This window comes from Juglans microcarpa x Juglans regia, chromosome 8D, assembly GCF_004785595.1.
Source record: "Juglans microcarpa x Juglans regia isolate MS1-56 chromosome 8D, Jm3101_v1.0, whole genome shotgun sequence".
Taxonomy (NCBI): domain Eukaryota; kingdom Viridiplantae; phylum Streptophyta; class Magnoliopsida; order Fagales; family Juglandaceae; genus Juglans; species Juglans microcarpa x Juglans regia.
In genome coordinates this window covers 16,957,593-16,969,183 of record NC_054608.1, presented here as the reverse complement: position 1 = coordinate 16,969,183, position 11,591 = coordinate 16,957,593, and positions in this window count along the sequence as shown.

Below are 11,591 nucleotides of genomic sequence, written 5' to 3'. Positions count from 1 at the left end.
ATCATTTAAAATACTCATGGTGTAATCATTCTGGCTGTCTGAGTATTTCTGACAAAATATGTTGGGCGAAATCATTCTGATTATTTACTATTCCTGACGAAACGAGTGGCAAAATTACTTTGATTGTCAGAATTCAAGTTCACATTCAATTCATGTTTCAAGTTCACATTCAGTCATATTTCAAGTTCACGTTCAATTCATGTTTCAATTCACATTAAGTTCATATTTAGTTTTAGTTCAAGTTTAGTTTATGTTCACGTTCACATTCAAGTTCACGTCCAAGTCAGTTCACATTAAGTTCATGTAATGTCAAATCGAGTCTAAGTTAAGTTCATGTCATGTATAGTTTAGTTTCAGTTCAGTCTATGCTTAAGTTCAAGTCATTTCAATTCATATCATGTTAAATGTCAAGTCGCATCAAGCTTATTTATGATCATGTATGCATTTATGTTTTTATTGTCATGCATGCATCTTTGACCGTATGTTAAGTTATCTGTTAACTTACTGAGATTTATAATCAAATTTCACCGTGATACTCCCAACTACCATTCTCCCTGGAATAGTAGATCATGTGTCAAGATTAGGAGGTGCACCAAAGGTTGACCAACTAGAGACGGTCGATTAGACGACGACGGCATGACACAGAGTTGATAGCCTCAATGCTCTGATTTATTGTTAGTATTATGGCATCCTTGACTGAATTGCACGAACTACTCAATGAATTAGCCTAGTTGTTGCTTTAGTTCCTGCTTGTACTTAAGAAACATGGTGTAACGCCCCGATCCCGAAGGTCCGGAGAGTTAGCTCTTAATACTTAATATCAACTCCAATACTACAACTATAAAATCCAGAAAATCCTACAAAAAATTAATTCATTTGCTCAACCCAAATATTCATGTTCTTTCATAAGGAAAACAAAGAATTTCTCAATAAAATAAATTAAAAACTCTCCAAAGACTCAAAAATATCCTTAACTTATCATATCAAAATAATAGAAAATAATCAATTTACTAACTATGACTCTCAAATAAGTACTTGTACTCTCGGGCACTTATTCTTCTACTAACATCAAGCCTTTCTAATATTATCTACTCTTACTCTCCAGCAGAACCATCAAAACTATCTGAAAAATGTTTGAAGATAAAAGGTGAGTTATCAACAACTCAGTAAGTAGAGAACATATACTAGTATGCAAACATGAGCATTTATATAATTCACAATGCTGAACAAAAATATGTTTTATACTCATAATGCAGAGTCAGAACATGTTATCAAAAATATCAGAGCGAAAGTTTTAAAAAAATATTCTTATTCAAAATTCTTTTGGCATAGCATAACTGAACACATTATATCAGAACATAATTTCATGTTTAACCCCCGTGGTAGGGTTGTGCAAATCCTGGCAGCCAACCGAGCAGAAACAGAATGTGAATCTTTTCCTTATTATTCTCGAAGCCTCAAGTGTGCACACAGGAAAGACCACACAGAAAACCACTTTGGCTTCCAAAGTGGGTGCACCAGAAAAAAAAAAGTTGGTACCAACCCGAACAGAGGTCATAGCTTTACACCCGTGGTAAGGTCTGAATGGTTAGATCAGAATGTCATGCCAAAGGTTTTCAAAAATCACATCATATCATATTAGAGTACAAAACATCTTCAGAATAGAAAATAATCAGATCACAAAAGTATAATTTTATATACAAAATTTCATATTCACTCTCTTTTGCACAGTTAAAAAAAATGTAAAAATAGATCATGTCTGCATTAGTCATGCCAGAAAATACTTTATTCTTATACATAATTTTATGAGTAATGCAGAACAAATAACTGATGTCATTTCAAATTTCTTTTCATAACCAAAATATGCATATTTTTCAAAAATCAATTCCAGCCTATTTTATTTTTATGCAAAGTCTAGCATAGGAACTCCGCTTACCTAGACTTCTTAACCTTTTAGAATTTCTCCACAACAGTACTAAACAAAAATCAATCGTCACATATAAAATAGTCACTTACTCCTATAAATTTTCAGTCGAACACGTATATCAATGCTTAAGCCTGAAATACTACGTACCCTAATTTTCTTTACAAAAACAATCTACAACTCTTATAACCCTAAAATATAATCACTTCCCAAATTACATCGATATCAATTAACACTTCCGGCTTATACATTAATTCTAAAATATTTCTAAAAAAATATAATTTTTGCATTATAGCAGGTGAGACTAGGCCCACTTAAAAATATAGTGCTTACTTTCTACAACCCAACTGAGGCCCACGATAATTTCACGCTCAACATGAAAAATATAGAAGTTCAAACTTTAGCTTGTAAAACTCAGAGGGCATAATCGTACTTTCATAGAAAAATTTTATGTTCAACTATACAGAGAATATAACTTATTCCTATTTTGGAATCCAAAATCGAACTAGCAGAGAGTGGTACAGTTGAGACTTACTGAGAGGAGCAATGAGCGGCGGCGAAAGGTCACTAAGAGAGATAGAGCGATGAGAGAGAGAGAGAGTAAGCCGAGAGAGGGAGAAACGGAGAGGGTGTTGCTGGCTTACTGAGAGGGACGCGGCCGACTTGGAGCGGAGTGGAGTGCTCGTCGAAGTCTTCTATGCCGGTGGTAACGACGTGGAATGCTGGCACCATGTGGTGGCTTTGAACAAAAAGAGCACTGGAATGTTGCTCTATTTTCGGGGGTTAAAATAGGGAGCAACGGGCTGATGGCTTGCGATGGTGTTGCCCCGTGTATGGGTGGCTACGACTTCATGTGGGCTGGGAAGTGGGCTAACAAAAGGTGGTGAGGCGGCAATGAGAAACCGAGAGGAATGGGAGAAAAAAAATGAAGCGGCTACTCTAGCTTTTGGCTGAGGATGAAGAACGTGGGGGTTGAGGAGCAAAGATGGCTACTGCGGCGTTGGTTTAGACTCTTCAGAGGCAACTCCTTATGCAACAGTATATCTTTGCATGAGTAAAGAAAATATGGTACCATAGGGTAGAGAAAGAAAACCACCGAGTGATCTTGTGTTTGAGAGGCAAGACAAGTGTTGATGAATGTGTAAATATATATATATATATATATATATAGAAAACAGATAAAACCCTAGAGAAAACAGGAAGGAGAGACGTGCATGAAGAGGGAAACGGCGTGAAACCGTGCAAGTCATGGAGTCTATAAAACATATCACAGGCTTGGGCTTCTTATCCCATTCCAAGCATTTGGGCCACGTCTAATTTTTTTTTAAAAAAAAAAATTCATGTTCCATAAACTCCTCGGCCCATACCAGGATTCCATTCAAACCAAAAAAAATATTTAATATTTTTAACTAACAGAACAAGCCCAAAAAAATCCATACTCTGCCAAAATAAATTTTAGGTCTATAGCCTACTCCAAAAATTACTCGTTAAAATTTAAGTGGGCTTTTCATATATATTAACCCAAAACAATTTATAGAATGCAACTTGGCCTAAACTTGGTGCTTGGTCTGAGTATTACACTTGGTCTCCAGTACTCTTATGATTACAGACCTTTTGGACTCATGCTACAATCATGGATGTTTAGCATTTCAATATGTATGGATTATGTTTTAAGTATTTGGGATATCTTTAGTTTGGTGAATAGTATTACTCAAGAAAAAAATTATTTGCTACGAATATTGCATACTACTAGATGTATGTTAGGTGCATTGCATCTTTAATTGTCATAAATAGAGGCAAGTAACATTGTGTTGCATGTCCCAACGCTTTAAATGTTCGTTCGATCCCAAGCGAAAATCAGGGGGCTTCACTAGAAATTGAACATGCATGCTTTTGGACTTGAAACAAAGTGACCAGATCCTTGAGTTCCATGCAACAGATCTTGAAATAACACAACCATATACCTCACATTTAAGTTTTGACTTGATTATTACTAGTTTGAATGTCAAGGTGTTCTCAGGTATTTTGAGAATACCTCAGTAGTATTCATTATTTTATTATTATTTTTTACCTACTTTTCACTACTATTCAATATTTTTTCATTAATTTTTCATTACTTTTTTACTACTATTCACAGAATACCTCAAAATACCTCATTACCCAAACGCAAATCATCAAATCTAGCATGTCATATGAAAAGTTCATCAAAACTAACATGAAACGTGAGAGCCTCTAGACTACGCTTAAAATCAAACTCTTGCATGTTTATCATCATTGCAACATAGATCTAAATCATAACTCCTCAAAAATCTATTCTTAATCCATGCATCAAAGCTTTTAAATAATTAAGGTTGTTGACAAAAGTACGAGAGGCAAACTCATTTTTTATTTTAATTAAAATTAAGGAAAGCAAAAAGGAAAATAGTAAGATAAATGCGAAAAATGACGGATTACAGTTTGGACCAACTCCGATAGACTTTGGAATCTATGATGGCTCGTGAAGGCAACACGCTTGTCTCTTTTCAGCCACAAAGGTCAAATCTGAAAGATCTAGTTGTGGCGAGTATGGTGATCTGGCACGTGTGGCAAGAAGAGTTGTTGGAAGTGGTGGCGCGTAAGGACCACGTGCAGATGTGGGTGGCGCGTAAGGACCATGAGCGGTGATTTTCGTGAAATCGCCAAGAGTCTGCTTGTACCGTGTGTGTTTCTCAGAAGTTCTTAGAAAGTTATAGATCTATCTTTTTCGGCCTTGAAGAAAATAAAATAAAACTAAATAAAAAGAACTATCGTGATAGATAAGATAGGTGGATGGAGGAATGAGAGAAAGGAGAGGGAGAAGCTCCTCCTCCTCCTCCAAAAATAAATCTAAAACCCTTGATTTTTTACGAGAAAAGGGGTGAGTAGAAATCTCCACATATAGTATATTATATATGAACTAGCAATATATTTGGGCGGAGCTTTCTAGATCAACTATCTCACTTTCATGAAGATATGTGTGCATGCATTTATATAGATATATATATATATATATCTACTATTATATAAGTGGCTATTAAACGGAGCCAAACGGAAATTCTTGTTTTAACGGAGTTACAGTCATTTCCGTTAAGTTTCCATTTGATACTCTCCCTTGATTAAACCATTGCCTCTCTTGACAGAAACATAGCCTCTCAGAAACAGAAACACAGCTTCTCTCGATAGAAACCGGACCCTCTCTCTCTAGAAACTCGCTCGTCCGAATATAGCTGGGGGAAGGGGAGCTTCGGCTTCTTCTTCCTCTTCCTCTCCTCCCTCTCCCCGCCGACCCTTCGTCTTCGGTGGTTTTGTTGAGTTTTTTTGTTTTTTCAGGTTTTTGGCCGAATAAAGGGGGTAGCCGTTTCGAGCTCCTCCGGTGACCATCATCCGACACACACACCACCGGGAGAAGCCTCACCCGCCAATCTTGCGGTCGACCGGATTCAGAGCCAATCGGAGCGGCGCGTTGCTCCGACGCGCAGTTTAAAGGAAATGCATGGGGTTCCCAAACCACAGCGATTCATCTTCGTTTTTGTGTCAGTGCTGTGTGGGTATGGTTTTTGTTGATTCTATTTCTTTTCACTCTCTGGGATGTGAATTTGAAGGATGGTTTTTTTTTTTTTTTTCCATTTCGTGTGGATTTTTTTATTTCATTTTTTTGCTTGTTAGGTATTTGTTCTCTATTTTTTTTGGATGTGAATCTGGTTATTGGATTTTTGTTCGTCGGTATGGACCATTTTTTGGAATCTGAAGGATGTTTTGGTTTTTTTTTTCCTGTTTCGTGTGGATTTTTTTTATTTCATTTTTGTGCTTGTTGGGTTTTTGTTCTCCTTTTTTTTTTTTTTTTTTTGGATTTGTCATTTGCTTGGATGTGAGTTTCGTGTTCATTCTTCTAAGGAAAGGAGGCTAGTGTTCTTGGTCTAATTGGACTTATGAATCTTATTTGGGAAGCATTTATAGTCTAATTTAGGAACATGTTAATTTAATAAGATTCAGCAAAGTGAACTCTCTCTTTTGTATTTTGTTATTTGATTTGGTAAGCGGCAAGTTAAACATTATGAACACTTAATGTTTAGAATTTCTCTAATTAGTGATGTGAATTGCAGGTTGTGCTAGGGTTGAAGGTGACAAGGAAGAAGATGGCATTGATGATTTGGACAATGAGTTTGATTATGGAAACCTCACGAAAACCATTCTATCCAGCAACCTGACAGATATTTAACTTTCCTTTCTTCCCTTTAAAAAAATAAAAAAATTTAGCAATGGTTGCTTGGTTAGGCTTTTACATGCAAGCATCTTTGACTGGTAAAGGTCCTGTTCAGAACCTTCTTGAGCACATCACATATCCATTTCATGATAACTTGCTTACCATCCTCAAGTCCATGTACAAATATCGTGGTGACTGTCATTGTATTATCATTGGAAAAGCTCTGCTCCATGCAAGGTCATGTATATAGAACTGTCACTTGTTCATAGTTCACACAATTTTATATTCTAGACCTGGAATTTGATGCAGATGCACCATGCTACTTGTGCTTCCAAGGATCCTCTCAATTTCAAGTGAAATAGATGGTGTTGGTTTAGTATAAAACATAGAGTCTTTTGATCATTTTACTTATAAACACAAGTAAAATGATACATAAGATACATGTCAAAAGCTTGGACTTTAGTAGTATCTTAGAATATTGGGCATATGCTCGAGTAAATCACAAATGTCATTGTCATTAATCCAAAATCATGTCCTCTGTTAAATTCATGGACTATCAAATTTGTGTGCTTACAACTTGTTTATCTGTTTTGGCTCATTTATTTAGTTTCCATTCGCTTATCAAAAAAAAAATATTTACTTTTCATTTGTTAGCACCTCAGCTGAATAAGATACTCTGTTATGGGGAAGCAACTGGCTGAACTTTCGTAAAACATGGTAGAAAGAGAGTTTAGGGTTTAAGATTGTGGTTTTTGATCAAATCATGTGAATTTTTCTTGATGTCAATTTTCTTCCTGCAGGAAAATGGACATAGTAAAAGAATGGTCCCATTTCAAACTCGTCCAATGGGTCAGCCTGGGTTGCAAGGAGTTTCAGCCACTCCATCGTGAAGAGAGTTGTTAGGCTGGATTGGATCTTCCAGGTCTTGTTTTCCTCATCTAATCACAGAAGTTTGTGAACATGCCTTTAAATTTAAAGAAATACTTTAGTAGCAAATATAAAGGTCATTATGACTTTAGTAGCCACTCCATTAGTATGTTTCAGAGCTCGAAAATAGACTAGAAAATAAAGAAAATGTTATCCAATTCATCTTTCATGGCTGTGAATGGTATTTCGGAAGTGTAGCTGATCTGGCTTGTTGGGTTTGCAAGCTTATAATAGATGGGTTGTGCTAGGGTTTCTATCCTACAAAGATTGGAATTCTAGCCAGTTGTAGAGCCCAACAAAACTATCGACTTTTTTGTGTGGATGGTTTTGCTTCTCTTATGCATGAACTTGGGCAAGGTGCCACCTAAGAGCTGTTGACAATGTTGCTGGATCATCATATTGAACAACTGATTGCTTATGGTTAAATTGAGGCCAATGAGAATCCTCTGGTTTTACTTTGGAAGCTGTTTCTATTGTTCTCCTTAATTTTGTGGGCACTATTTTGTATCCATGCTGGCTGAGAGCATCTGTGAATATATTGGAATTTTCTTTTCCCACACAAACACTTTTAGCCTTGAGCCAGCGTTTGTGAATATATTGTAATCTGGGTGACTTTAAAATGCGGCTGCATTTGGTAGTATCAAACTTTTTTTTTAGCATTTTGAGAGATCTTTGTGACAGTTCAGCAATATATGTATTAAAACATATGTTTATACCATTGCATGTGGAGGTTTTGTCATCTGACTTTTACTTTTCATGCTTGATAATCAGTTTTCACTAGCAGGATTTTTTGATCTCTTGCGGTTGTGTATATTGTCTTTGTATGTTAAGAAGTTAATCTCCAAAATGGATAGGACTTTGTATGTTCGATTGGTACATAAATTTTTGAATTGTTAAGTTTGAAACTAGAGAATCCGAGATACATTGTCAATTGATGGGGACTTTTTGTTTTGTCTTAAATGTGGTCAATTGATAGGGACGAGACTTTTTGTTGTCTTAAATGTTATGATAAGGATTTTGGACTTTGATGACGCATGCATGGACCCCAAAGCAACCAGAAAGAAAAAGATAAAAAGAAGAAGATAAACTTGACGTACAACATCTGAATTTATATAAATTAATATTGTGGAGTAGGCCAGCTACCTAGGTCTGAGGAGAAGATACAGTAGGATTCTCAAGATCGTGATGATCATTTTGTGCTCTAGGATTGAAATTGTAATATCATTATTAATGAATGTGGCCAGACTTGTCGAGAATTCTCATCTTCTTTACTATAACTTTACATATAAGGAGATATTTTTCTTGGGTTGTGAGTAAATTTGTTGGCCATTAAAGTATAGTATATCTGCGAGATAGGGGAGCACTGTTAACTTAATTTTTTTTTTTTCTTCAAGACCACCTTATCAAACACATACAAGAACTTGCTTTAAGCCTCTAATGGCCAAGAAAACAGTACGGGTCAAAAAAAAGAAAAAAATATTTTTAAGACAATTGACTGCTTTACTAATTCTTTTCTTTACTAATATTTTAAGGTGATTGGACTTTTTAACTTTTTCATTACCAATATATATATAATAAATAAATTATCAATTAATAAAGAAAATATGATTTCATAAAAGTCTCTTATCGAAAAACTCATGTATTATCTAGAAATACATAAATAAAATTAGTTAGTTACTAACATAACTCTAAAATTCTGAAATGCCATCTAATCAAATATTATAATAAGTATTGTTTTTATTTTTACTAAACCATATCACTTTTGTAGAAAAAAAGTGTTCACTCAACTAGGCAACGTGCAAACCCTACTTAGTGTGTGTATATATATATATATATATATATATATATATATATATAATTATAAGTACGAATTGTAGTATTGCATTATTATATTTTCTATATTTTATTAATACATAAAGATTGGAATTTTGATTCGTTTCTTTTATTTATTATTTAAATCTTTTTTTTTTTTAAAGAAACTTTAAAAAACTCTTTAATCAAATGAAGCCAAAGCTAATTAAGCTCCCAATTCGATTATAATTTAAGCTTCGAACAGAGCTTAAACTGAATTTTTTATAAATCAAGTCGAGGTCAAGCTAAACTTTAGAGCTCCACTCTCATACAAGTCAAGCCTCGAGTCGAGACTATTTAATATTGATGAGTGGACAGCCTCAACTTGCCCGAATTCGGCTCAAATACATCCTTAAATCGAAGTCGACATACTCAAACCAACCAGAGCAACAGCACGATAAGTAAGCCCAAAACCATGAGGTGGGACAAAACGGGGCAACACCATCAATTGCCCCACCAATTTAGACTAGATTGCGTTGAAAGAGTTTAAGCTACGTTTATTTTTACTGATAGATTAATTGAAATAAAAATTAAAAATTAAATAAAATATTATTAAAATTTATTTTTTAATATTATTTTTATTTTAAGATTTAAAAAAATTAAATTATTTCAAATCCCAACTTCCAATTAAATTTAATTTATTTTTAAATCAAATTATAATAATAATCAAATAAAAATTATAATCATTACAACTTTGCCAACTCTAATATAAAAAAAATAAACAATTCAACTTTTTCAAATTTCAAAACAAAAGTAATATTATAACAATACTTTATTCAACTTTTTAACTTTAATCTCAACTCATCTCATCTCATTTGCGAACACAAACGAGCCCAAATGCAAAAGGAATATTACTGATTAAGGACATCTACTATTTTTTTATTTAATTTTTTTTTACTTAATAATTAAGGAAGTGAGTATTAGTTAAATTATATATTTTTTAATTTTTTCTTAGTGAATAAGGATGTTAAAAAAATACTTAAAAGAAAATGATAAAAAAATATAAAAACTTGAAATGCACTTGGATAGATGGGTAGTAATAGGATAGTAATCTTATCACTACACAATAAATAAATAAGACAGAAAGTATAGAACATTTATGTGATAGGTATTTTTTAATTTCAAAATTCAATATTTTATTTTTTAAAAAATTTTAAATAAAATATAAAAATAATTCATTTTTTTTAATCTCAAAACAAAAATTATATTAAAAATTATATTTTAATAATATTTTAATTTTATAATTTTTTTTTTCAATTTTTTCTCTCTCGCTTTGTAAAATTCTATAAAATATTTTTACTCAAATTATTTTACTACTATTACAAACTATATCATTACTATTCACAAATTTTTCATCTCATCTTTAGATTAACCAAATGAGACGATGACAATAAATCCCAACAATTAATGAAGGAACGAAACCTGTCTGACATGAAAATAGGGGTAATGATGGCAGAGTAATGAGCGGAGCCACAGCTAGTGTGAAGCCACTTCAAACCAAAACATAAGAGCCCGTTTAGATTCAGGGGTAGAGGTGTTCATCCGGGTTCCAATCCAGGAACCCGGGTATACCCGGATCGGGACCCGGGTTTCAAACCCAGGTTGGAACCCGGACCGGGTTGGCCCGGGTCAAACCAGGGCCGAAATCCGGGTAAATCCTGGTTTTTCAAAACCCGGATTCTGAATTCCGGGTTCCTGATTGAACTCAGATTTTTTTTTTTTTAATTGGTGAAATGCAAAAATTTGAACTTTCTGAGAAGATCATAGCTTTCCTCGTCTTGTAAAAAGGAAGATACAAAAATATGGATAAAAAGCATGAACATTCACAGCCGAAACCGTTTAAAAATAAAACAAAAGAAAATTCCTCTTTTGAGTTCCTGACTAGAACTCTTCCTAGATTGCAACAATCTGCGGCTGCCAAGTGTTGCCGTATCTTTGTATATCTTTGTTTCTTTCCATTGTGCTATAGAACCCCTTTCGTAACTCATGGCTGAGCCTTCCACAAAGACGATATATAGGCCACAGCTTCTCCAACAGAGAGATAGAGTCCATTCAACTTGAAGGACTCCAAGATTCCTGAATGATCTAGCTTTTCTGTCACAGGGATTTGCCAACACAAGCTACATAACAAACAGTAAATGAATGATATCGGTTTTTATTAAAAAAAAAAATCCGGGTTAAACCTGGTACCCGGGTTTCAAACCCGTACCTGGACCGAGTTGGTCCGGGTTGGTCCGGGTTTGGTCTGGGCCGAAGTCTGAAATTTTTGGAATTCCGGACTGGGCCGAGAAAAAATTCGGCCCAGATGAACAGTCGTGTTCAGGGATAAGATGATCTCATCTCATTTAATTTCAATTAAAAATTTCACTACTATTCACAAATTATCTCATCTTAACTCAACTCATCACATCTCATTTTTTAATCCAAATGAGCTACGTTGTTTGGACCTAAGAACATAATGCTAACTTTTAAATTTTAATGACTTATCATTTCATCACACGTTGAAGGCTAACAATTTCAACCTCTAACAATTAATTTTTTCCATTTTGACAACAATCTGTCAATCCCTCTCGTGTGTCAGCAACCAAGAGCCGAGCCAAGCATTCATGGATATAGAATGGATAATTTATTAATTTTTAACGTCTGTCAACCCCATACCACTTAGTA